Here is a 26,807-nt window from a genome sequence, read left to right on the forward strand (position 1 = left end):
CCTAGGAAGGACTCTTTGCCCCACCCACCTTGAGAGAACACAGTGAGGGGCCCCAAGTATGATCCAGGAAACAGGCCAATGCCAGGAACCCTTGAAGGCCTTCATTTTGGACTTAGTCCCTAGAAATGTGAGAAATAACACATTTTATTTTGTTTGTTTTATTTTTTTGGTACCAGGGATTAAACCCAGGGGTGCTTAACCACTAAGCCACATCCTCAGCCCTATTTATTTATTTTTTTAGTTTTGAGACAGGGTCTTGCCATGTTGCTGAGGTTGGCTTTGATCTTGTGATCCTCCTGTCTCAGCCTCCCAAGCCACTGGGATTACTGGTATGTGCCACCGTGCCAGTCAATAAGATATTTTTTAAGACAGACTGAAAGGACTAAGACAAACATATATCATCTAGCAATGACTACCAACAGAGAAACCAATCATTAACTGAGGGCCATCTTTACCAAGGCATTACAAAAAACCCATCTCAAGAAAAGGCTGGGAGTAAGTAAGAGTCAATTTCATGCCTACACCTGCTACTGGTCCCGCGGGATAGTAAAGCATATTCCCTATTACACTAAACCTAAGTATCATTTTATACCAAGTGACAGATTTTTCAGGGTAGCCCTTTCCCTGTGTTACTAGCTACATTTATCTAATAACAGATCTATGCAAACCTTAAAAAGCCCAATTCACAACTTTACTTAAAACACAGAATAAAGAAGTGCCATTCGGTTTTTTTTTTAATTGAACCTTCCAACTACCTTTTGATTTACTTTTATATTTTGAAGCAACTTACTATGATTTCACTACAGGAGACTAGAATAACATTGGAGAAATTAATCTTGGAGAGATTTTTAGTTACTAATATCAACAAAACAGAATTTGAGTAAAGAGTGCAGATCAGATCAAATACGATTTGGCAAAATGCAAACTTGCTTAAAATGTTCAAAATACTTGAGGAGATGGAAACTGACAGGAGGAAAGAAAGAGACTTAAGTGATTTGGGTGGTGGTGTTGGGAAGAGCACAGTGAAGAATATCTATGCATTTTCATTGTTCCTGATGTGGTTTTTTAGTTGATCAAATCTCATCACTATGTAGAACACAGATACATTAATATGCACTGTGCCAGTTAAAGTAACTGAGACCCAGGATCTGTCACCTAAGAGAAGTTGGGAGATGGAGAGAGGTGCAAGGTGGAAATTCAGAAAGAAGGAAAACGGCAGCTCTGGGTGCTCGGTCAACTCTGGTTACCAAGATCCACCCTGACTATGATGTATTATGATGGCTTCCAGAGGGGACCCCACACAGGAGAGCTTTCTCTGAGAAGGGAGTCTCACGTTTTAAATTATTATTCTAATTTTTATGTTCTCTGAACTGCATTTCGCTCATGTTAATTCAGGTCCTGGGCTAGTATTATTATTAATACGTTTTCTGACAGAGAAAATGTCTGAGTTCTTAAATTTATTAAGAAACATAAGTGGGTCTAGAACTCATGTTTCCTCCTCTTTCATTCCTGTTTTAGTGTTTTTTTTTTTTTAGTGTCTACTTCCTTTAGAACCTTTATGACCCCCTAAATGCTAGTCTACCACCTAAATTTTACAGAATATCACTCTTAAAAGAATGACAGTGAGCTCTTATGATAAAATATGGATTTAATAGGCACCAATCTCATTTTGTCCTTAGGCAATTGACAACTCGACCCACATGTTCAAGGGAAGTGTGGGCCTGTCTGCCCCCTTCTGTTGTTCTATAGAAAGGAGTGAAGCCTTCAGGTCTTACTCCACCACACAGAGCTACTGCTACCTAAGGCAGCCACAACGTGTACCTGCAAATGACTTGGAATAATGTCCATGGCTTATAACTCTTAATATCCAGACTTCATCTAAGCACTGGTCACTGCTGTGTCTGGATGACAAAGACTGTCAACTTCCACTCCCATCTTCTTGGCTCCCAGCAAAAGAAGAGATGGATGAGATATGAAAAGACCTGCTGCAACTCAGCCCGGGATCACCACATGGTAAGTATCCATAAAGAGCTTTAAGCCTCCGGATTTTGCGTTAATATGGCCAAGTACTTTAGTCTTAATCAGAACTAATCCACTAAAAATGAGTATTTAAACGGTGTTAAACCCAGGGAATTACCAAAGCTGGGGAAGCAAAAAGAAGAAACAAATAGAGGAGGAACAACCATCAAACAATGCTGCCATCCCAGATAAGTGTGTTTACTTGGGGATTTGAGTAATTTTTTTTTTCCTACTATAACTTATCTGTATAGAGATTTTTACATAATGGAGAACTAAGGTAATATTTGTAAAAAAAATTATTTTCCTGCTCAGCAACATCTTTTGAACAATTTCTTGAGTCAACAATAATTATTTTGTAGTTTAATGACGTAATGAACACATATATTTTGATAATCTCTACAGATCAAGATTTACTTACTTATTCTTTTTTTGTAATTTTTAATCCCACTTTTGCATCTCTGATATTTTCAACAAACTTCCAGAAGCAGAGTGAATGAAGTAAGGAATGTGTGTATTTTTCAGACTTTTCATAGCAAAAACACAGGGTCCTGCAGCCAGGCTGACCCACACCTCTGGCCCCTTTGATATAATGACAAAGCCACTTCCCCACCTGTCCCTAGCACTGGCTGGATCCTCCCATACCTCTACCAGCATGATACAGAAAAATGCATCCCAGCCTACAAGTACAGTAGCTTTTTGAGACAGATTTATTCCTTTATACACAAGTCTTCACACCCTTCCCACAATGTCTCTGTGAAAAGTCTTTCTGTGTAATAGAATTATAATCTGCAAATATACAAGTGATATTTTAGGCCCATTTTCCACTTTAGAAAAGGACAGAGTAGTGAGGGAAAAGTAGCCCTGAATTTTGGGTTTGTTTTTTCTGGCAAAAGTCGGCACTATCAAGTGCTATGTCCATAAATTAAAAAAACAAAACCTACTTCTGGGCCAACGTATGCTGCTCTGTGCCCATAAGCATGAGCAGTACTGTGCACTGAGTTGTGTCTCCTGAACATACACTAAATACAGCTCTAATTCCCCATATGGCTGTATTTGAAGACAAGGCCTTTAGGGAGGTAATTAAGGTTGCATGAGGTCACAAGGCTAGGGTCCTAATCCACAAGGACTGGTGTCCTCATAAGAAGAGAAAGAGTAAAAGCTAGCTCTCCTGTGCACACACAGTTCCAAGGCCATGTGAAGATACAGCAAGAAAGCACCACCTGCAAGCCAGGAAGAGAGGTGTCACAGGAACCAATCCAGATGGCACCTTGATCTTGGACTTAAGGTTGCCAGAAGAGTAAAAAATAAATTTGTGTTGCTTAATGGTACTTTGCTATGGAATCCCAGACATTACACGAATACAAGAAAGATCTGGTTATTCTCAGGTATCGTCTCCTAAATTCCCCAGGGGGCATGAGCATGGGAGTCTTGTAACTGATGGTAGCAGGGTCTAATTCCAAAATGAATTAAAGTATCAGGAGAAGGCCTACCTCCTGCTTTTCAAATCAGCACATGTGATAATGGGCTTAAAAAGAGATGCATCCCTTCATATGAAATAAGCCTAGAGAACAAAACAATACCTTAAAAACCTCCATAATACTGCCATTCTCATAGAAGCAGCACTCAGAAACCAGAACAGTTGGCCGGAGTGACAATAACAGGGAAAGCAGGTATTCCCATACCCAGGCTCCTTTTTAATATGAACTCATATCAAATGTAATAAGGTTTTGTGGTGTCCAAAGAATACTCCAATCTTTTCTTTCCCAAACATAAGATGCTATAAATTCACATTGTACTTTGTAACATATTAAATATCCTCTGCGTTTTGGAATACCAAACACTGCTCCTCTCAATTCAGGGACGACATTCAATATCATATTTTATTGCTACCCATCATACAGAAAGAAAGCAACTTAAAGTTTTGGGTTTTTTTTTTTAATACTCTAAGTTGCTTCTTCTGTAGTCCTTTCTGCCTAGCAACGATGACTCTGACATCAATACATGGCCATTTTCACAAAATAACTGATGGGTTCCATGTCACAATCACCCAGCTAAGTGACTCACCTACAATTTAACATGCTACAATTTCTTGATTCCCCCTCACCTCCAATTTGACAATTAGCTTCTTTGGTCATGATATGGTCTTTGCTCCTACTGAGCTGCCCATCCCTTCTCTGTGGTTCCTGACCTCTTATCCTTTCAAATTTCCTCTCACTTTGTCACTTCTATGGCCCAACACTCTGACATGATAGAGGCCAGTTTCTTTATTCCTCCCAGGCAAGCAGGTACCACCTGCTTCAAATTCTAACTCTTCAAATCCTTTGCATGCTGTTGGACTCAGGAACAATTTCATTAGTCAGACTTGCAATTTCCAATGTGGCAGCCCCCTCAAAACATGTGGCCATTGGAATTTTAATTAAATATTAACATTAAAAATCAGCTCTTTAGTTGCTCTATTCACATTTCAATGACTCAACAGCCACTCTGGCCTGTGGCTACTCTACTGGATAGTTACAAGTAGGAGATTTCTATCATTGCACAGTTTCACTGGTGGCCTTCTTCTATACTCAATAGTCAACTCTTTGATGAGTTATCTGAAGCTTTAATCTTGGGCAGGGAAATATGGTCCTTATGGATAAATTTGAAGGAAGAACTTTCAGGAAAACTGATAGACTCTGTGTGGTTTATGCAACAAGGACAGGGAACTCTAGATGATCCCAAGGGTTTGCTCTGAGTGAGGGACCATGGGTCAAGATGTGGAATGGTGATGGGCCAAGATGGGCAGAAGAGACTTGGAGCATGGGAAGGTGACCTTTCCTACAAACTTTAACCCCAAATCCATGCACCCTTTTTCTGTGTTAGTCAACCTTCAATCTCTATAATGAAATATCTGAAAAAATCATCTTATAAGAGACTTATTTATTTTGGTCACAAATATGAGGTTCTTGTCCAAGATCATGTGGACCCAATGGTTTTAGGCCTCTGGTAGAGGTGCCAGAAAGAACAGGTGGAGAGTTCATGGTAGAACAAACTGACTTCTCATAAGCCAGGAAGCAAAAGAGGAAGATGAAGAGGTCAGGTGCACCACCAGTGACCAAAGGACTTTCCATTAGGACCAACCTTCTAGAGATTCCACCACCTCCTAATAGTACCACCTAGGAACACAGGAAGCTTTTCCAGATCCAAATTACACCAGAAGGCAGCCCTGCCTACAAACCCTCAAACCGAACCCATCTGCCTGTGATTCTCCTTCACTGCCAACATCTGGGCAGCTGAACGCACCAGACAGAAACCATATAGTGATGTGAACCAGGGAACACACAGACCAATGCTTTCCAATCTTGCTCGTCAAGACTGGGTTCCCCATTTCCCTTTTCTTCACACAGGTCCCTCTACCTTTTACTTTCGAGTTGGTAAAAGCTTCTGTGAATTGTCTCACATTTGCTCTCCAGCTTCAATTGACAGCTTCCATCCCCAAACATCTGATGTGACTTTCCTGGACTCCTCTGACACCACACCAGCACATCCTGTGTGTAGCCTCTCTTCACCTTACACCCTTCCCTCATGTGGATCAAAGTTATCTTCTGATCTTCTGCGCAGGAGCCCCTCCCTGCCCTGGATCTTTTGTGCAAAACACAAAACCACCATCCCAATAGACAGGCTCTGACTTTACTTCCAGGATGAGGCAGCACTTTCACAATGTACTGTCACCTTATACCAACTTCATAATAGGTAAGCCAGTAAGAGTACTCCAAATATTGTCACCAAAAAACCAAATGTGAATCTGAGCAATTTAATCTGATAGAATTTAGTGTATTTCAGCATATTTGATTTTAATGTTCTTCTGCTCCACAAGTAACACTTAAAACACTGTGTAACACTAAGCATGAACTTGTCCTTATTAATATTATTAATATTAGGATGTACAGAATATATGCATTAGTATCAACTAGCAGCATCAAGACCAATATGGAACACCTCATTTCAGGAATCACTGTGGCCACCCAAACTGCAATTCTTTATTTGCAGTTAGTATGTCATTATCAGAACTAGACACAGCATCATTCTCCCTCAGATGTGCTCTGTCCACATACAAATATAACCATCCTTACATCTTACTTTTAAAAGAGAAATTTGAAATTACTGCTTGTCATAATACAAATAACATAATAATTAATCATTGTCAAAACTAAATGCAATTAGGGCAGAAACTCAATCTGTCTTGATCTATCTTCAATTTCCCACACCTAGCTCAGCATCTGATATATAGCAGCCAGTTAATAAGTATTTGTTGAGTTAATGCATGAACTATTAGAGTAAAATCAATAGTGGGTGCTTACTAGAGCATATAACGTAGGTAAAATGGGCTTTACATTAGGAGCATTTCTCTATATGGTATTTGAATGATTTATTTTGACTTAAGAAAGTGCTTTTCAGAAAGGCTTTTGCTTCTGTCAATTGCCTGAGAACGGTGTACCCTGATATTTGGATTTTCAGGTACAACCATCAATCAAGTAGTCTTCTGGGACTTGAAACACATAACTAGAAACTTACAAAAAGAAATCTGATAGACCAAATGGAGCACAGCATGCAAGGATAGGAAGCAGCAGCCCTGAACTCTACTACGAGCAGCTGCAAGGACACTGGGAGGCAAAGCCAGGGGCTGGAGAAATGTATCTAAGACGTTGGGGGTGAGGGTCAGGTATTATTCATGGAGTCACAGACGCTGACATTTGTTGTTGTAGTGAAGAGGGGACTGAAGTGTAGAGAGCTGTTGGGATCTGAATGTCAGATTCACCCTCAAGTCAAAGGCAAGGGATGACTGTACCACCCAGCTGTTGAGGGAGTGGGAATGGTTGCAGCTGAACAAGCTGAGAGGGTCAGCAAGCCTGTCCTGTGTCATTGCATGGGCTATTCATCATTGAGGACCATGGGACCAACCTGAGTATCTGACTTAAGATCCACCTGGATTATTATTCTTAGTGACTTGAATTAGGTTGAAGGTTTAAAGAAGCTTTTGTGGAAGATGCCAGAGAGCAAGATGTAATGGCATTGCTCACACGTGGGAGAGACCGTGAGCAGCCCAAATGGAGCAGGATGAGATCAGTGAGGATAGGAGACTGTCTTCCTTTGGCTCTTCCTTCTGAGTGTCTCCCAGGCCTGTTTCCAAGAGGTAACAAACATTTTCATCCAGTCTTAGCATACATATGTCAACAAAAGGTGCTTCTTTCAGAAAACAAGCCCAGTAGATGAGGATGGGTGGCCGCTACCCCTGACCCCTGACCTCTGTTCCAGACAAGCTTATCACATGAGATAACAGACCAACACCAGGGTGAAACACAGCCAGCCAACAGATAAGGTTCTGATGGTGACAGAGGACAGGTTCCTCAACTGCAATAAGGGTTCCCACAGAATCTCAGGAGGGAAGAGATGGAAGAAGACAGAATTCCATTTAGTGGAATGACTGTGGGTGGAAGTGCAGAGGGTTTGTTAGTCAGCTCTTCATCACTGTGACCGAAACCCGACAAGAGTAATTTAGAGGAGGAAAGATTCATTTTAGCTCTTAGCTTCCGAGCTCTCAGCCCCTGGTCAGCTGAGAGGTGAAGCAGATCATCATGGCATAAGGGCATGGAGGAAGAAAGCTGCTTAGCTCACGGCAGCCAGGAAGCAGAGAGAGAAGAGAAAGGGGATGGGGCCACAAGATGCATTCCCCAGCAGCACATCTCCAGTGAGGACCTTGAGTTTGTTAATGATCTTGAACTTGAACTTGTTGATTTTAGAAAATAACCAATTTTCAACAAGTATATTATTAACAAATGACACAAGACATTCTCACAACTGTGGAATCCCAGAGGACCAAAACAACAAGTTTGAAAGCTATTGTCTTACAAGTAAGTGTCCGAGGAGTCCATACCTGTTTCCTGTCACTGAACCTCATCTACATTTGTCTTTGCAAGGCCTTGCACAGCTGAGACTGGATGTGCAAATTATGTCTCATTTGCTTACTACTAAAGGAGACCTCACACTTGATGTCCAAATGGGTCTAATTATACATGGCTCCCACACAGCGCCACAAAAGCCACCAAATTCAACATGGTTCTTCATCTCTTACCAGGGCACTTGCAAAATCTTCCTAAACTGCCCACCTTCCTCCGTCTGTGCCTCCTTCAAACGATTCTCCACACTCTTTATTGGGAGCCTCAATCTCCTTTACCCAAAACCTGAACATGACATCCTGTTTTTCTAAATTTATTTCAGTGGTCATCAGTACCTAGACCAGAGGCTTCCAAACTTCGAGACAGAAAATGTATCTTAGATCATGACCCAGTGATACTCAACAACATATTTTAACTGGAAAAAAAAAAAGTCATGAAATAGGAAGCATTACAGCATGAGATGCACCATATTTCCAACTCTATCTTAATCATTTGCATTAGCATTCCCAGTGGAAAGTTAAACCCTTCAATTGATGGAAGGAAAACAGTTTGGAAACCATTGCCACAGAGGATGAAGTCTGGTCTCCTTTGCACTGCGGAGGAGGCTGTTCTACCACCCATGTTCCATGGCCCATGCTTAATTCTCCATCCTCAAGACCCATGTCCCTGCCTTCCCTACCCAGCACACAACTTATGCTATGGATACACCAGTTTCCTGTAGCTCCCAGCACATCTCATTGAACTGCATTCGCATGCAGGGTTCTCCTCCACCACGCCTTTATCACTCCCAGAACTGTGCAGTGTCAACCTCCTTCCACCTTCTCCTTCCCCTTCCCGCCCACACATTTCTTCCTCTCTGCAGCCCTCTGGACAAGTCTAGACATCATGAATCACCTGCTCCTCACCACTACCTTGACAGTGGGAACCTTCCCCAGGCACTGCATTTATCACCATGAGCAGTAATGGTCTGACCTCTTCTGGGATTTAAAAAGAAAATCTTTAATGTTTTTGAAAATAGAATGCCTTCTTGATATGACTGTGGTCCCCTTTTCCTCCAAGCTATTTGGGATGGATTTTCTGTCACTTGCAACTAAAAGTGTTATTAAATCAATGATATACAGAAATTTATGGAAACATCATAAATTTGCATTTTACAGTTCCTAATTAGGTCATGAATTCTTTGAGAACAGAAACTTTGTTTCATTCATACACACACACACACACACACACACACACACACACACACATTGGTTCTAGGGAATGAGCCCAAGGGCAATTAACCCCTAAAAGACATCCCAGCCTTGTTGTTTTTTATTTTGACACAGGATCTCACTAAGTTACTTAGGGCCTCACTAAGTTACTTAGGGCCTCACTAAGTTGCTGAGGCTGGCTTTGAACCTGTGATTCTCCTAGCTCAGATTCCCCAGCTGATGGGATTATATGCACTTACTAATTCATATTTATGACACCAGTGCTTAAAATAGTGCCTAGTAAGGAGCTAGTGTCATTAATGTTTATTGAACAAGTGAAAGATTTATAATTTAAAAATGCCAAAAAATGTTACACTTACAATACTGATTGATATATAAGTGTCCTATGAATCTGCTCAGGTTTGTACAACAGATATATTCAAATCTATGAGTCTGGGCAATATATACACAAAATTAAAGTAGCCAAAGCATTTATATTTGTGACAATCATAGCTACGTCGATATTTATAATGGGAATGTCCAGATCATCAGATTAATTTTCATGATGAGACAATGTTTCAGCATTCATACTTAGTAAGAATTAGATAGGGAGGTACTTCTGAAATCAATAACCACCCTAGCTCCCCTCAGACAGTGCAAATATGTTTCAACAGCTGATTGATGAGAGTACTAAGCTACAGGGACACTTCTCATGCCAGATAAATAAAGTCCAGTATTCTGGAATTGCAAACTCCTCATGGAATAGTAGATTAAGCAGAAACTGAAACACAAAGTATCTTAAATTGTGACTCTGTGTATGAGTGAAATTATAATGCCTTCTATGATAAAGAGACTCAGTGTAGTTTGAATGTTCTTCTAGCTGAAACTTAAAGAAGCTCCTCTCATAGTCCTCCTCAGACAGTGAGTGTCCAGAACACTCTGTCACAGCCAATGTCTCTGAGGCTAGAGATTTCCTTCACACACAGCTCCAGCAGGCTGAATCCATCTTACCTTGAATCTATGCAAGGTGCTCAACAGTAGCCATGCTGAAAGTGAAAAACAACTTGTCTTCCCAAATACACTCCCAATAATATTTTTTTTGAAAATGTAGTTTTCCATTGTATATTCCCCTACTCAACCACGGATTTGCATGTTAAAATCTAATGCAAAAAAAAAAATCATGCTTTATAGCCAGTTCAAAACAATTTAACCACTTTGAATTACTAATGCTGTCACAACCTATTTAACAGAAAGTTCCAAATGCCAGCCACATACTAGTCGGTAACATATCATACTGCACAGTATTTGAAAGTGTCCACTCAAATTATGGCAATTTACCCTTCATATTGACTGCAATTACATATCTGACACTTCAAAATTTCTTAAGATACTGGAATTTAACCACTTCTCCCACCTCATAATTATCCATGGGCCGTCAAGGACCAAATCCCACACTGTAAATAAATATCCCCATCAGCCAACATGTTCAACACATCCCAGCTAAACTGTCATTTAAATTTAAGTACAGAACACAGAATTTCCACTACTCTTATACAACTTTGGTTGGTACCATTGACTGGGAAAGTTTTCAAATAAATACTTCTGCTGACCTGAAAAAAATAAAAGAAAAAACTGAATAGAGTAAAATAATTTTTCATGTCTGGCAAGATATATTTACAGTTTTACTCACAAACAAAAAATTTTGAAACATTATTAAGTGTTATAATTTGTGTATTATATTCTATGACTTCAAGAAAAATGTAAGCTTTGTTTAGAGTATTAAATCAAAATTATACATATACAAGAGGTTTTATTCTACTTGTGAAGGGTACAAAACAAAGAACCTCTTTTGTGTGTATATTCATGTACATATTTATATTCATTAAATATTATTGCTTATGGGTTTAAATATCCTGGCATGTAACCAATAATTTTACACAATTGACAAATAATTATACATTATGCAAAGGTGACTATTGATCCCTAACCCTACTTTTGCAATTTTTTTCTTTTCAATTTAATTTTGTTTAAATCTAAACATTACTCCCCTCATGGCAAATTATAATATTTTCTTATTACCAAATATATTTTTTCTCAAAATAAGACACTCTCAGATATTGTTCTTTCTCCAGTTACCTCTTAATGAATATATGAACATTTCATCTGCTCAGTGGTTCTAACCACCTCTGTTAGGGTTGGCTTGGGAGAGTGTGATGATCTTAAATTATGTCCGCAATTCTTTGGTGCTTCTCTCTTCAGAAAGTAGAGCTTAGTCCACATCCTTTGAGAATGGTCTAGACTTTGTACCTATTTAGAAAACAATGGTAGAGGAATGGTGTGGGACTTCTGAGAAATACAAGGCCCAGCAGTCCTTGTGACTTCTATCTTGATCTCAACTCTTGCAACATTTACTCTGGGGAATGAACTGCCATGTTGAGCAAACACTCAAGCCCCATGAGGAGGTCCATGGAGCAGAAAGTAAAGCCTCTGTCAATCAAAGGCAAAGGTCTGAAGCCTCAGGCAGCAGCCTCTCACAAGATCTCAGGATCTTGTGAGAGCAGATCCTGAACCCCAGATATGCCTTCTTATGACAGTCCTGCTGACACATTAATGGAAATATTGTTAAGAAATGCTGCTCTACAAACACCTAGTTAAGCTGTTCCTGAATTCCTGACTCACAGAAACTCTGAGATAAATATTAGTTTGTTCAGGTGTGAAGCTCTCAGGCAGTATATTTTGTAGTAAGATATCCTATAATTCACCTATTAAAAAAAAGTTGGGGCAAAAAAAAAAAAAGAATTGCACTAAAGAAGGGTAATCATGGGGCATTTAGGAAAGTCAGGCTAAATTTGATTTATAGGCCATAAATGCATGATATAATAGTCCTAAATGTTTTTTTCTCTCTCTCTTTCTCCAGAAGGGTATTTATTCTAATATCTTACAGCAAGAATGTTGCTAAAGCCCTCCTAACCTGGTCTGTACACAAGAAAGGTAGGGACAGAATCTAGAAGCTAAAGGAAAGGATTCCAGGGACAAGGATCAGTATAAATTTAGATTTGAAACAACAAGAACAACAAAAAGATATGCTGAATATTTTTATGTTCTTTTAGGGCTCGTCCCGTAATTCTGACATTACAATACTTTCATGATGGTCTTTTAGACAGAGGCACGTGGAATGAGCCACAATTAGGGTAGGCCAGAGACTCTGCTTCCGTCCTCAAGATTTATTCTACATGATCCCTCAGAATTTATGATTTATCACAAACTTCTGTTTGCTGATTGGCAAGTTCAATGCTCATAAGAAATCAGGGAAAAGAATGTATAGATGATTAACATGAGTATAATCACGACTTCACAATACATTTTATATTTTTTTAAATATTTTTAAAGATGTTTCAAGATTTTACTGAATTGTGCACACATATTTAAAAAGTAAGCATTTGATATTTTTGCTGACGTTGATGATGCTATTTTGGAATATCCTGTCGAGTTGATGCATTTTGTCAACAGTTTTTTTTAAATATGCAGAAAATAATAGCCCCTTGTACATGAATAGTGGTGAGGACAAACTGTTTTAATATCACAATGATCTTATCTTATTCATAGACTGCACCTCATTTAAAAAATAGATCCTTGTACATTCAGGTTTCAACTGGTTTCCCTTAGTGAATGCCCATAATAATCCTCAATTATCAAGGTACAACTGGTGCTAAGTTCCTGATGATTCATTTTCTGGCATTACTTTCAGAAGATTCTCTTGGCAAGGGCTTTTCATTTCTTATGCATTCACATTCACACCACTCTTCTGGCACATGACTTTCTTCCCCTCTTCCACTAGTAGCCTTTGGGTCTTGGTGTGAACCAACTGTATTCTTCCCCAACCCAAAGTGGGGTGAGAATTACTAAGAATTCTATCTTAGTAAGTATTAGTGTTGCTCACTGGTTTTCCATTTTTTTTCTTTTATATCTAAGAAAACATTTCATTAAAATCAGCTTCAATGTTATGAATTGCTTTGGTCAATAAATTAGAACTGAGTACAAACATGAGAAAGTCAGTATTGAGTCTGCATTCCATGTTTCCTTGCTTTGGGAAATCATTTGAATCATACTAGGGTGGTAGAGGCATAAGAAGTTGTAGAGTGACAATGACGAAGAGGAAGTTTGTCCACTTACACCAGACCTGATGCATGAGTGATGAAATAGACTTTTCATGAATTAATCACTAAGACTTGGATATTGTTTGTTACTGAGCATACCCAGCACATCCTGACTGATGCACTGTAATAGAGTGCAAGATGGCATAGTTACAAAAGTTTCTCAGTAAAACAGTTAAAGTGCTAAGTGAAGTCAGCCAATCCCCCCACAAAAAAATGCCGAATGTATTCTCTGATATAAGGAGGCTGACTCCTAGTGGAGTAGGGAGGGGCAGCATGGGAGGAACAGATGAATTCTAGATAGGGCCAAGGGGTGGGAGGGAAAGGGAGAGGGCAGGGAATTAGCAAGGATGGTGGAATGTGATGGACATCATTATCCAAAGTACATGTATGAAGACACGAATTGGTGTCAAAATACTTTATATACAAACAAAGAAATGAAAAATTGTGATATATATATATAAAATAAGAATTATAATGCATTCTGCTGTTTTTATTTATTTATTTATTTTAAAAATCATTTTTAAAAAGTTAAAGTGATATGAAGTTCTCTTAGAAAAAATTTCTTCTGTCCCATTTTGCAGTTATTTTCTTTTGTCCGGAGGCTTTAGAAACCTGTGGTAGCACTGTATAACAGAACTAAGAGATAAAGAGTTCAAGCTTAATTATTGTCCTATTGAGATATTTTTCTGGTTTCTCAGTTTCCTCAAAACAGATGAAACATTCTCTGTTTAAGATTTGTGCCAAAAAAAAAAAAAAAGATTTGTGCCAGACTCAAAAATGTTAATTTTTGTTATTATGCTTTGAAAATGAAAAAGCTTTTGACTAGATACTAGAAGAATATTATAAAGTTAATTTTAATATTAAAGTGATCTTATCTTATACATTACTATATAATCAATATTTATTGACAAATGCACTATAATTACACATACAACAAAGCAATTTGTGATTTAAGTCATACATTCTTAAAAATCGAAAGGTATTTATTAACTTCTTGATATGTTAAAATTCCGATCATATAGATATTCACCTGTTCAGGGTAAAATTTAAGCAAACTGCCTCATCATAACAGGCAATTAAAGAAGCACACCACATAAATGTATACCTGAAATCTCTACTTAGTGAAATAATCAAAGGATAATTCAACAGTGATTTGCTCATGTACTTTGTTGATGAGCTTACAGTTTAACCAATACTAATCATCTTCTCCACCACACATTCTGAACATTTTCAAGGATAAAATAAAATAAAAACTTTTTTTATGTGTTAACATTTTTCTATCTGAATTTTCTCTCTCTCTCTCTCTCTCTCTCTCTCTCTCTCTCTCTCTCACACACACACACACACACACACACAAAATCTAAAAAATGAAAGCAAACGAATTTAAAGGAGTTTATAATGCCTATGCTTTAAGAATTTTAAATTATCAACAACAAGAAGCTGATCCACAGGTACAGAAAAATTAAAAATATAACTTACATATCACTGTGACATGAATAAAAAACAAGAGTACCAAAAAACTAGAAAATTGGATAAAATATTGCATCATTTCTATTTGTTATATAAAAATACATGAATTCTAAATATTTTAAGAATAATATGTTTAAACTTAAAGAAAATAAATTACAATAGTAGTACATTGAAGCAATAATATCATTATAAGACTTGGATATTTTAAATTACCTCACATTGATTGTCAAAAACTAAAAAATACAAAACAATAAGAACAATATACAGACAAATGTATCAGCAGTCACATTTCTATGGGTATGTGTTATGGTCTGGATATGAGGTATCCTCAAAATTTCCTGTGCTAATGCAGTAATATTCAGACGTAAATGATTAGATGGTGAAAAATGTAACCTGGTCAGTCCAATCTAGTTTGAAAGGACCGACTGGTAGTAACTGTAGGTAAGTGGGGCCTAGATGAATGAGGTATCCACTAGAGGCTAGGCCTGGGAGGGTAAATCTTCCCTGTGTCCCCCTCCACTGCCTCTTGGCCACCAAGAATGGATTAGCACTCCTTCCCCAAGCCCTTCTGCCATGATGTGCTGTCTCACCTTGGGCCCAGAGCAATGGAGTCAGCTCACCATGGACTAAACCTCTGAAACTGTAAGTCCAAATAAAATTTTTCTCCTCTAAGTTTTTCATGGTGGGTATTTTGATAACAGCAACAAAGAGCTATTAAGTACGTTATCAAATTTCCCTTAACACATGCACAATTACATACATTTATAAATATTCACATATACATATGTATACACACACATACACATAAATCGAAATCTACACTTATCTATGTAACTAAAGTGGAATTATGTTTTACGTATTGTTCTGTTATCTTTTTATTATCACTGTGTTTTGGAGATCATTTCAGGTCTATACATATGGACTTATCATGCTCTTTTATTTGTATTCAACTATTCCATTGAACTGAAATATCATATATTTAAGTCTTTTCTTTATAAAAAAAAATTTATATGCCTTTTTTTTCTTTTTCCTCATCCTTTTCTATTTCACTGATCTAAAGATGTTGAAATCAGCACCACTCTTTGACTCTATATGCATATGAAAGAAGATTATTTCAGAATAGATTGCCAGGAATGGATTTTCTTTGTCTTAAGGATATGAAGCTCCTAAGCAGTGACAGATGTTGCCATCTTATCCTAAAAGCCTTTCCAGTGGAGACTCCTCCAACAACAAAAAGGACCGCACTGCACTTGTGCTCTGGCAAACCAATATGAGTGATTCTTTAACTGTTTCATAATATGATAGCTGAAATGTAATCCATACTATTGTTTTCTTTTGCATTAAATGACATTTAAACCAAATAATCCATCAGACAAAAAGCTGATTCCAACCACAGAGAACAGAAGCCACCTTTTTCTCGGTCACTTGTCACATGAGTGTGATCATGCCTCCTACAGCACTTTTCCCAATTATCTGCAATGACGGATAAAATTCTTCTGACTCTCACAGCAAATATACAAAATAACTACTCATGACTTCAGTTCACAAATGTAGAAAAACAAGACTCAGAAAAAGTAAACAGCATATCTCTTCTCACAAAGAGTAGCCAAAGATGGTCAAGGATTTTAAAGTGAATTTCTGACACTATGATATGTATCATTTTGATTAGCTCCCAAAATTATCAATGTCTAAAAGTAACGGGGTTTTTTGCAGTACAAATCCTATTATAAAACAATACTCGTTAGTTTCAAGAAAGTTTGTGGGTTTTTTTAAAAAAAACAGTATTTAAATCTTTAAGTTTTGTCATATAGATACTAATTTTGAGAACTTGAATGGGATAATATATTTTAAGTCATAATATATTTAAAAAATGTATTTTTAATTGACAAACAGTAACTATATATTTATGGCCTATACTATGACATTTTGATACATATTTGCATTACAGAATGATATATCACACCACTTAGCAAGTTCATCACTTCATATTCTCATTTTCTGTAGTGAAAACACAGGAAACAAACAATGCCTTATTATTTATTATAATCCCCACTGCATATAATGGATCACTAAAGTGTATTCTTCCTGTCTAACTGGAACTTTTTATTCTTTGATCAACATCTTCCCAATACCCATTTTCCACTTCTTTAAGCCTCAGCATACAAACCTTTTTAATATGTTGCAAAGTCAATCATCTTCTAAAGACTAAGATTGTTTAAAACTCCAAAGGCAAATTTCAGCAAATTTATTAGAAAAGCAACTTCTCTACATTTACAATTATTTGTGCAATTATGTCATATTTTTCAATCTTAGACAACTAATAAACAGGTTTGTTTGAGGTGACACATTCCCAGGCAGAAATGATAATATTTAGCAATTTAAAATTCATTTTAACTGTTTTTTTTTCCCTAGTACATTTTAAAGTACCATTAAGTTATTCCACATTTGTGGAAACTGTCCCTCCACCAACAGGGTTCCTACTTTCTACTCTCTCTTTTTGATGGATATTCACAATGCCTCACATCAGAAGCAATTACCACTCTCTAATACAAAAGTTATTGCTAAATAATAATTTCAAATACTTTAATATTTAGTTATTATAAAATTAGTCAATTATAGGTGTTCAAATATATTACTGAACAAACTCAAATAAACAAGGATAACCATTAGAAAAGGAAATCATGGCTTCATTTTCTTAGCCAAAAGAAACAAAAACTGAAACAAAATTTCTACCAATTAGGAAGGACGCACACATCTCTGTCCTTGGAAATGTCTGAGCATTATTACCCTTGTGTTTCTGGAGGATGAGGTTCAAGAGCCGACTTGATAATTAGCTAGCATCCTTTGTCTCTTGTTTTTCCACATCTCTAAAGAGGGATGGGTGGATGAAATTTCAACCAGTGAAGAATGATATTATATTTTAAAAGGACTGAAAAAAAGGGGAAATTCTACACTCTTTCCAACAGGAAAAACTTATTAATCTGCAAGGTCCATTAAGCAGCATGCAAATGAACTATTGAGATTGAAATTTGTTTTCTTACAAATGTTCAAGGTCTCAAAAAAACCTCAATCAACCAATATGTTTCTTTGCAATCTCCATCTCTGTAGGTACATAGATTTCAGTTAGACAAAAACATAAGTATACTACCACAAAATTTTTCTCTTACATTCCTTTTTTCTCCTATAAGCTTTTCTATCAGTTAATTTCTGTATGTCTTAGAATAAAAAAAAAACAATGAAAATGCATTTCAAAGTTACACCAGTCCTAGCACATATACTAAAGTGTGTGTGTGTGTGTGTGTGTGTGTGTGTGTGTGTTATACATGGATGGTACAAATGAGGTAAAAACTTGACACCAGACTGCAAGTTTTAAGCTACAGTTGAATGAATATTTTTCTAGACAATATAAGACTGACATTAACCAAGCATACTTTATATGTACGAGGCACATGCTAAGTTCTTCATCAATACTGCCTCAGTTACTAATCAATCCTGGGTTGTACTCCTATGATAGTCCCTTTTCCAGATGGTGAAACTGACAGCCTGAAAGGTAACCCACCAAGGCAGCCAAAGAGAAGAGCCACTATTCAAACCCAATGGCCTTTTCTTTTTTCATTCTACTATGCTGCAATTCTATAGGATGACTACTAAAACTGACACCATCATAGAAATAATTCATTAATCAAAAAATAACTCACTGACCACTACATCAGGTCCAGAACTAGGTATTGAATACTGGATGTAAAAGATAAATAGGACGTGGTTTCTTTACCATTGGGAGAAGTCCCAGAGAAAATAATACACATAGAGATCAAATCTCAAATATGAATTTCAGTTTTCATTATGAAGAGGAAAAGTCTGTACACAGGAATGCCTTCAGAGGGTTTATTATTTTGGTGTTCCAGTGTCTACCATAATGACCAGTATGTACTTGGGAAGCTCTCCTGTCTGGTCCATTGTGTAAGGCTTGCTGTCCAGCTCCTGCACCTGTGGTCAGCTGTACACTTCAGAGCAGCCTGAAGGCCCTCCTGACCTCACTGAGTAGCGTAGGTGTTGCTTCCAAATACCTTCATTCCCCTGTAGTTTAAATAATAATTCTATTACTTAATTACACAGGTGCAAACAAATGAGTTATAACTTCATGAACCAAAAAAAAAAAGAGTTTTGTTGTTGTTGTTGTTGTTGTTTTATTTTAAATTGACTATTTTGGTGAAGCTCCTTTAAGACATCATTAAAAATGCTGTGGAATCAATTATAGATGAGAGGACTGTAAAGGGCAAGGGGAAAATTATAAACATCTAGATTCTTCCTTCAGAATGCTTCACCATTGTCAGGTTCCTTACTGACTTGAAAGAAACAGAAATTGTAAGTCATAGAGAATGCAGGCTGGCAGGCTGGGAAGGCAGGCAGCAAGAACTTTCACTTGGCTCTGATGAGCAGACCCTTACTTCAACAAAGGACCCAGGTCCTGTAAATCAGTAACACAGGTACAGCTAACTTGACATAAAATGAAAACAGCCTGACATTTTTTCCTGCTTCCCTATTTTAAGTGATTATTCTTAACCAACTGAACCTGATCTCTTGGTTAAAAGGGTTTCATCAACCAGTGTCTCAATGATTAACTGCCAAATGAGAAAACTGAATGAATGATTGAAAGAATGAGTAGGAAGTGAACTGGTCATGCTGAAGCCCACTTTGTTATGTTATGGGGTTGTTGGGTCTCCTCATTGTACCAGCCTCTGTTTTGCCTGGAATCATTTACTTGCTGGATCCATTAGTCATTTATTGACTTCATTAAGAAACAAGTAGCTACTGGTACTCGATGATGTCAATAATTCCACCAGAGACAATGATGCTGGGTTTTGAAGGGCTTTTTGTTTTGCATGGATTCCACCTCTGCTCCCTGGTGACTGTGTCTGTCTGTGTGTGGCATCTACAGAGACAACGCAGGCGGAGAGACTGAGTTTATGGAACAGCAATTACTCTGCAAATGACGCTAAATTTAAATTGTACAAGTGACTGAATTTCAATTTAGAATAACCAATCTACACATCATCATATTGGAAAATCATTATCTAATTTCTGTGTACCGCACATATAATTTGCACAATTGAGGAAAAATGTCTCTCAATTAGCTATTTTCAAAAGTGGAGCAGCGCTCTAAACTTTGAACACAGGAATAAAGTTCCATTGACATATTTAGAAATTGGACAGAAAATAGAAAGATGAATATTAATCAGAAATTAATTTGAAAATTTCGTTTGCAAGATGATATGATTAAAGTCGATTAAATCACGGTTTAATCATTATATAGGTACCCGGAAAAAAAAAGTGAATAATGAAGCATTGAATTGCATATATTTAAATGTGTATTGCAGTGCACAAATACTGCTAAGTTCAAGTTGTTAGTTTCTACATAACGACAGTGCTGTGCCTAATGCAGTGAGATAATGAGTCCAGGTCTGAAAACAGCCAACAGTGACAGTGTGAGGTTTCATCAGGTTACCATGTAACACCTATTGGACCTAAAATCAATTATATCTGGCATCCACTAGTTTACCCACAGAGAAGCAGAAGATGTGTAGTTTATTCTGGTCAACAGGAAAACTTCTAATTTAAAATTTAAATGGACTGTAGCCATCAAGGTAATAGGTAAATTTCGAAAACTAGATTTTATCTAGTTTTCTAAAACTAGATGATTAGAAAACTACTGGAACTGAAAAATGAAGGGACAAACTCACATATAAATTGGTATTGGTGAACTCTGTTGGTAGAAAAACTATATTATCCACACAGATATATGACTTCTAGTATATTTAATTTCTAACACGTGCAAGGTGAAATGCCCCTTTAAGTAAAAAAAAATACATTTATTGGTAGAACTCAGTGAAACTTCAATTTTCCTTTGTCACTCCTAGAGTCCCCTAAAATAATGATAGCCATTCTGAGCATTTCTTCTTGGCACAAACCAAAAGTACAGAAACATACGAGTAGTCCTTGAGCAGCCCAAGGGAAGGCAAGGACTCTTTGCTGAGACATTTTATAAATGGGAGGGTAATGAGGCATAAAAGAATTAAGTAACACTTTCAAGGTCATATCCCAAGTCTTTAATAGAGCAGAGAATAAAACCATAAGTTTTGGCTATTAGAGACATACTGTAATGTCTAGAGCATGCTTCCAATCTTGCACTCTTGCACAATGAACCAAAATGAAGTACTTGGCACTGGACAAGCCTCATATGTGTAATATGAAACACTTGCTTATCCAAGATGCTAAGTGATCCAAAAAGGAATTATTTCAAAAAGTAAATGAAAGACAAAATAAAGGTGCACTGCAATCTCCAAAAGAAAGCTAAGATAGATGACAGCCTTCAAGCATATTTCTCCTTTGCTTGCTTTTATTCGTGTACTTTGCAATGACCTTGTGAATTGAATCCAGGCCACCTTATTACAAGTTTGGCAGTCTTGAAGTTGCCCGAAGCAACTCCATATAGCATGTATATCTTCCACATGGACAAGTCAAAGCCGAGTACATCCTTCTATCTTATTTTCTCCTACTCCTGAGTGGGTATGAATTTGAAACCACAGGTTTGAAAAAAAAAAACATAATCCATTGACTGAATCTTGCCTGGACTGCTGTTCTTAATTTAGGGTATAGACCCCTTTCCAGTTTGTTAGTAAAGGCTTAGAAAAAGCAATGCCCATAGGAGAAGCACTCTTACTCAGAGCATTAGATGTTCTGCCCAGTCAGAGAAGTCAACATAATCCTGTGAAAAGAAGTAACTAAAAGTCCTCTGGGTTATTTCATCATATTATGGCAACCTTTTCCACACTGATTATTTGCCTAATTAGTGTCCCATATGCCTATGGTTCCACTAACTGGGGGCTCTTATAGAAAGAATGCTGGCTTAGCTTTCATTGTCTGCAAAAGCTGGTCAATGAGCATTCCAAGAGCCTCCAACGGGCATAATGAAGAATCAGGAGGGAAGGGTTTGCTCAAATGCTATTTTAAGCATCTCCTCACTGTATGGAGAAACATCTTTACAAAGCCCTTTTTAGTACCAAAAAGTTGGCAATATGAACTTTGATTTGTACAGTGTTTGTTTTCATCTAAGCAGCATTTAGTTTCCCTTGAGAGACCTGCCCATCTTATATTGTATGAATTTTAGGGGGCTACTAATGAAGGATCCTCATCTATAGAAGGTGAACCATTGCCCCCCCCAAAAAAATATCCATGCTCCAATTCCTGGAACCAATGAATATTCTATATTAAAAGCGAGAGGAATTAATAGAGATGAAAGTAAGGGTGCTAGGTAGCTGACTGTGAGATCAGGCTGGACTTCCTGGGTGGACCCAATCATCAATCACAAGGTCCTTGTAAGTGGAAAAGAAAGGTAGGAGGGACAGAGAAGAAAACGGAACAACAGAAGGAGAAACTGCAATGACGCAATTGCTGGCTTTAGAGATGGAGCCACAGGCCAAGGAACATGGGCAGCCTCTAAAGTTGGAGCAGGCAAGGGAACAGATTCTCCTCTGAAGACTCCAGAGGAAATGCAGCCCTGCCAACACCTTGATCTACATCCAGCCACACCCATTTCAGACTCCTGATTGGCAAGAAGATAAAATAATACACTGTGTTGTTTTAAGCTACCACATTTGGATAGTTTGTTACAGCAGGCATAGAAAGCTAAAATACCATCCTTTCCTATACAATTGTGGGTATGACACTGATCCAAAGAGGTCCTATTGAGAGATGAAACTTGGAGAAGCAATACATGGACAGAAAACTGTTTAGTTTGATTCTATCAACGGGAACACTCGAGTCACTGTGCACAAGTTCCCACTGCTTATCACCCTAGGGTCCATATAGGTCTCCTCTTCCTAAACCCTGGCTTTGAAATGTGTCTTTCTGTTATGAGCACCTCATATGACCAATGATGTTTCTTTTCCCTCTTAAGCAGACGTATATTTTCGTTCACTTGTGCCCAAATAACCCATCTAATGTATGTAATTCAGTCAGGTATAACTTGATTGTAGCAATGCTCTTGGTTGATTGGGCTATTAAAAATGTACTCTCTGAGGACAAGACACTGTGCTCAGCAGTGAGATCAAGAAGTCAACAACATGCAGTTTTTACTACCAAATACATATAATTCTGTGGCCAATATTGTAGATCCAACCTACATAAGTAAGTTAAACTCATACCAAGAAAAAATGTCCAGATAAAAAGCAAGAATCATTATCTATTGGTACCAACTCAGGATGGAAATTTATCAAGATGCTACCTGCTGTAGAATATGAGTATTCTGATGATCTGTCCTCAAGAAGTGGCTTACTAGGCTCTCATTAGGAGAGCCCTTCCTTCCTTGACTCCTTCGTTCAGCTTACTCACAAGTTGAAGGAGTGTTCACAAGGGTTTTAGCACTGAGCATGAGCAAGCCCAGGACAACTAAGGCAAAGAAGCAAAGTCAGAGGATCTTGCAATAAATACCATGGTCCTGGGTGGGGCAGATGGATAAAGACAGTCACCCCAGTGAGACAAATGTTCATATGGAAGGACTGGGAGGACTAGTCAGGGGCCAGCCTGAGGCACATGCAATGCTGAGCCCAGTTCCCATGAGCAGACATTGGTCAGCTGGAAGCTGGAGGAGGGGGAGTCCCCGCTATGGAAACTGTGAGCCGGGCTCAGGCAGCAACACGTACAGCAAGTTCCCAGGCTGCTATGTGGATCAGAAAAGCAGAGCAAAGACCTGGAGAAAGGAATCTAGAGGTTGGGGTTGAAAAGTCCAGGCCACAGAGGTCTGTGTCCACTTTTGTATGCTTACTCCTTAGAAATCTTGAAGATGCTGGAGAGGAAATAAAAGATTTTACAGATGGGGTAATGACATCAAGATCAAATTTTAATATTTCTGAAAATATTATACTAAATGTAGCTTGAAAATTATTTTGTAAAAGGTACAGAACTCACAGCAGAGCCAAGTTGTGAGCCTCATGCTCATTTGTGCATGCAACCGGTTCAAATTAGGAGAAGGAGAAATGAGGAAAACTGGAGATTATCAAGAGGCAACATATAGAAGCCCATCAGAGGGTGGGAAGTAGCTCAGTGCAGAGCATTCGCTAGCACATTAGAGACTCTGGGTTAAATCCCAGCACTGAAAAAAAAAAAAAAAGAAGCCCATTTGATGGACATGTCTTCTCAAAATGACTCAGAATTGCTTAGGGTCACATAACAATTAAAATAATTGCTTAATGAATGAGTAGATGGCCGCGAATAGAGTGCATCACACCCCGTGTACCGCATCACTGCACAGGTGAATAACAAGTTAGAACAACAAAAAACTATCTTGTTAGGAATTTACAGCAAAATGGGGGTGCACCGAAACCTAGAGGAAGGATTTCCACCATCGAGGTCCGGTAATTGAGTCTCAAACACGAGCCAACTGTGCGACCAGAGATCCAGGCTGACTGATCTGCAAGGCCCGCCCCGCGGCTACAGACGGCGGGGCGCCGCTGAGAAGCAACCAGCAAGCAGAGAGAAACTTTGCTACGGATTCTGTGGAGTCCTGCCGGCTGTGCCCTCACTGAGCCCCGGGCTGAGTTTGGGATTTCAGACAGGGAAGGAAATGGTCCAGTTCTATCCCCCACAACGGAAAGCCCACCAAGGAAGCCAGCGGCCACCATCTTGGAGAGCTGACGTAACCACCGCCAGTCTCCGACAGATTGCAACAATAAAACAGGTGTGTGTTACTCAGCCCATCTCCCATACAGCAGGGAATTCGCATAAAATCTCTCCTAGGCTTTCCGGGGGAGGGATTATCAGAACGAACCTGCATAAAGACACGGGGAAAGCTAGAGACACCGGACCTCCAACTCCCCCTCCCATCAGCGGCGAAAAGGAAACCTGTCTTGCCAGCGCTGGGGGAGGGGCAAGCGGAAAAAAATCAAAACAATAGAGTGCCAGGGTTCCCAATAGCCACCCTCCACACCCAGCAAACGGCAGGCCCAGAGTACAGTTTGAACTGCCGAGAGGCATCACTCAGGGGAAGACTGGTCTAGCAGGAGAAACCAGGGGACTAGAGGCCAGGCCCTTGCGACTGGACGGCTAGAGATCGCCAGCCCGCTGGCGACAGCCCACTCGCTGCCTGCGCGACTGGGCGACTGGAGACCGCCCGCCCGCTGGCAACTGGGAGCTGAAACCAACCAGAGACAGTCCAGTCCCACCCTCCATTCGGACACCCCGGCAAGGAGCCTGGGGCCCGCCATAGCAGAGAGGTGACGTCACTGGAGCTCGGCCATCGGAATTCCTTCCCAGTGGAATCCACTTTAGCAGGCATAGTCTACCAACACAAAGGAGAGACAACAGAGATATACAAAACCAAAACAAATCTATAGGAAAGAGCAGAAATACAGCAATCAAATAGAGCTGGAAAGTAATGTGAACAACATGAAAAAACAAGGGAAAAAGGGATTACAAACAATGCAGGACAACTTAATTCTACAGGAGGACCTAGAAGCATCAGAAACATGGACAGGGAAAGAAATCAAGGCATACCTAACTCAGATGGAAAGGAATATTACAAAAGACATGAGACAGTAAGTCCAAGCAATAAAAGTATATTTTGAAAACGAATTAAACAAACAAATACAAATGGCAAAGAACGAGCTTTACCAGGAGATAGAGATCTTAAAAAAAAAATCAAACAGTAATCCAAGAGACGCAGGAAACTATAAACCAAATTAAAAATTCAAAGGAGAATATTACAAATAGACTAGATCAAATAGAAGTCAGAACATCAGATAATGAAGACAAAGTTTATCAACTTGAAAAGAATATAGTCAACACAGAAAAGATGCTTAAATCTCACGAGCAATCTATTCAAGAGATATGGGATGTCATAAAAAAAACAAATTTGAGAGTCATCGGGATAGAAGAAGGCATAGAGATTCAAACAAAAGGAATGGACAGCCTATTAAATGAAATAATTCTAGAAATATTCCCAGAGATGAAAGATGGAATGGATTGCCAAATCCTGGAAGCCTACAGGACCCCAAACATTCAAAACCATAATAGACCAACTCCAAGACATATAATTATGAAGATAGCCAACATACAGAACAAGGAGAGAATATTAAAAGCTATGAGAGAAAGGAGGCAGATTACATTCAGGGGTAAACCAATTAGGTTAACAACTGATTTTTCATCACAGATTTTGAAAGCGAGAAGATCCTGGAACAATGTATTTCAAACGCTAAAAAATAATGGATTCCAACCAAGAATACTGTATCCAGAAAAATTAAGCTTCAGATTTGACAATGAAATTAAAATCGTTCAGGATAAACAAAAGCTAAAAGAATTCGCAGCCAGAAAACCAGCACTGCAAAGCATTTTGAGCAAAATACTACAAGAAGAGAAATTGAAAAATAGTGCCCAAAACTAACAGCGGGAGGTATCTCAGTAAAGGGGGAGGAAAAAAACCAAAAAATAAAAACTAGCCAAACTAAAATAAATAAATAAATAAACATGACTGGAAGTACAAACCATATTTCAATTGTAACCTTAAATGTTAATGGCCTAAATTCACCAATCAAGAGACATAGGCTAGTAACATGGATCAAAAACAAATCCAACAATATGCTGCCTTCAGGAGACTCATATGATAGGAAGAGACATACACAGGCTGAAGGTAAAAGGTTGGGAAAAATCATACCACTCACATGGCCCTCGGAAGCAAGCAGGAGTGGCCATACTCATATCGAATAAAATCAACTTCAAACCTAAGTTAATCAAAAGGGATAAAGAAGGACACTATATACTGTTAAAAGGAACCATCCACCAACAAGACATAACAATTATCAATTTGTATGCACCAAACAATGGAGCTACAATGTTCATAAAACAAACTCTCCTCAAGTTCAAGAGTCAAATAGACCACAACACAATAATTATGGGTGACTTCAACACACCGCTCTCGCCATTAGACAGATCCTCTAGACAAAAGCTGAATAAAGAAACTATAGAACTCAATAGCACAATCA

The 26,807-nt window shown here is 38.4% G+C and overlaps 1 protein-coding gene across 1 annotated transcript in view; it reads right to left on the reverse strand.

Moving 5' to 3' along the window:
* The window catches only part of Ctnnd2 (catenin delta 2), an 818,473-nt gene that overhangs the window by 664,133 nt on the left and 127,533 nt on the right, over positions 1-26,807 (reverse strand). The gene's annotated exons all lie outside the window — the stretch shown is intronic.

The sequence above is a fragment of the Marmota monax genome, unplaced genomic scaffold (assembly GCF_021218885.2).
Source record: "Marmota monax isolate L192 unplaced genomic scaffold, Marmota_monax_Labrador192_F-V1.1 WCK01_AAM20220418_F8-fsc00287, whole genome shotgun sequence".
NCBI lineage: Eukaryota > Metazoa > Chordata > Mammalia > Rodentia > Sciuridae > Marmota > Marmota monax.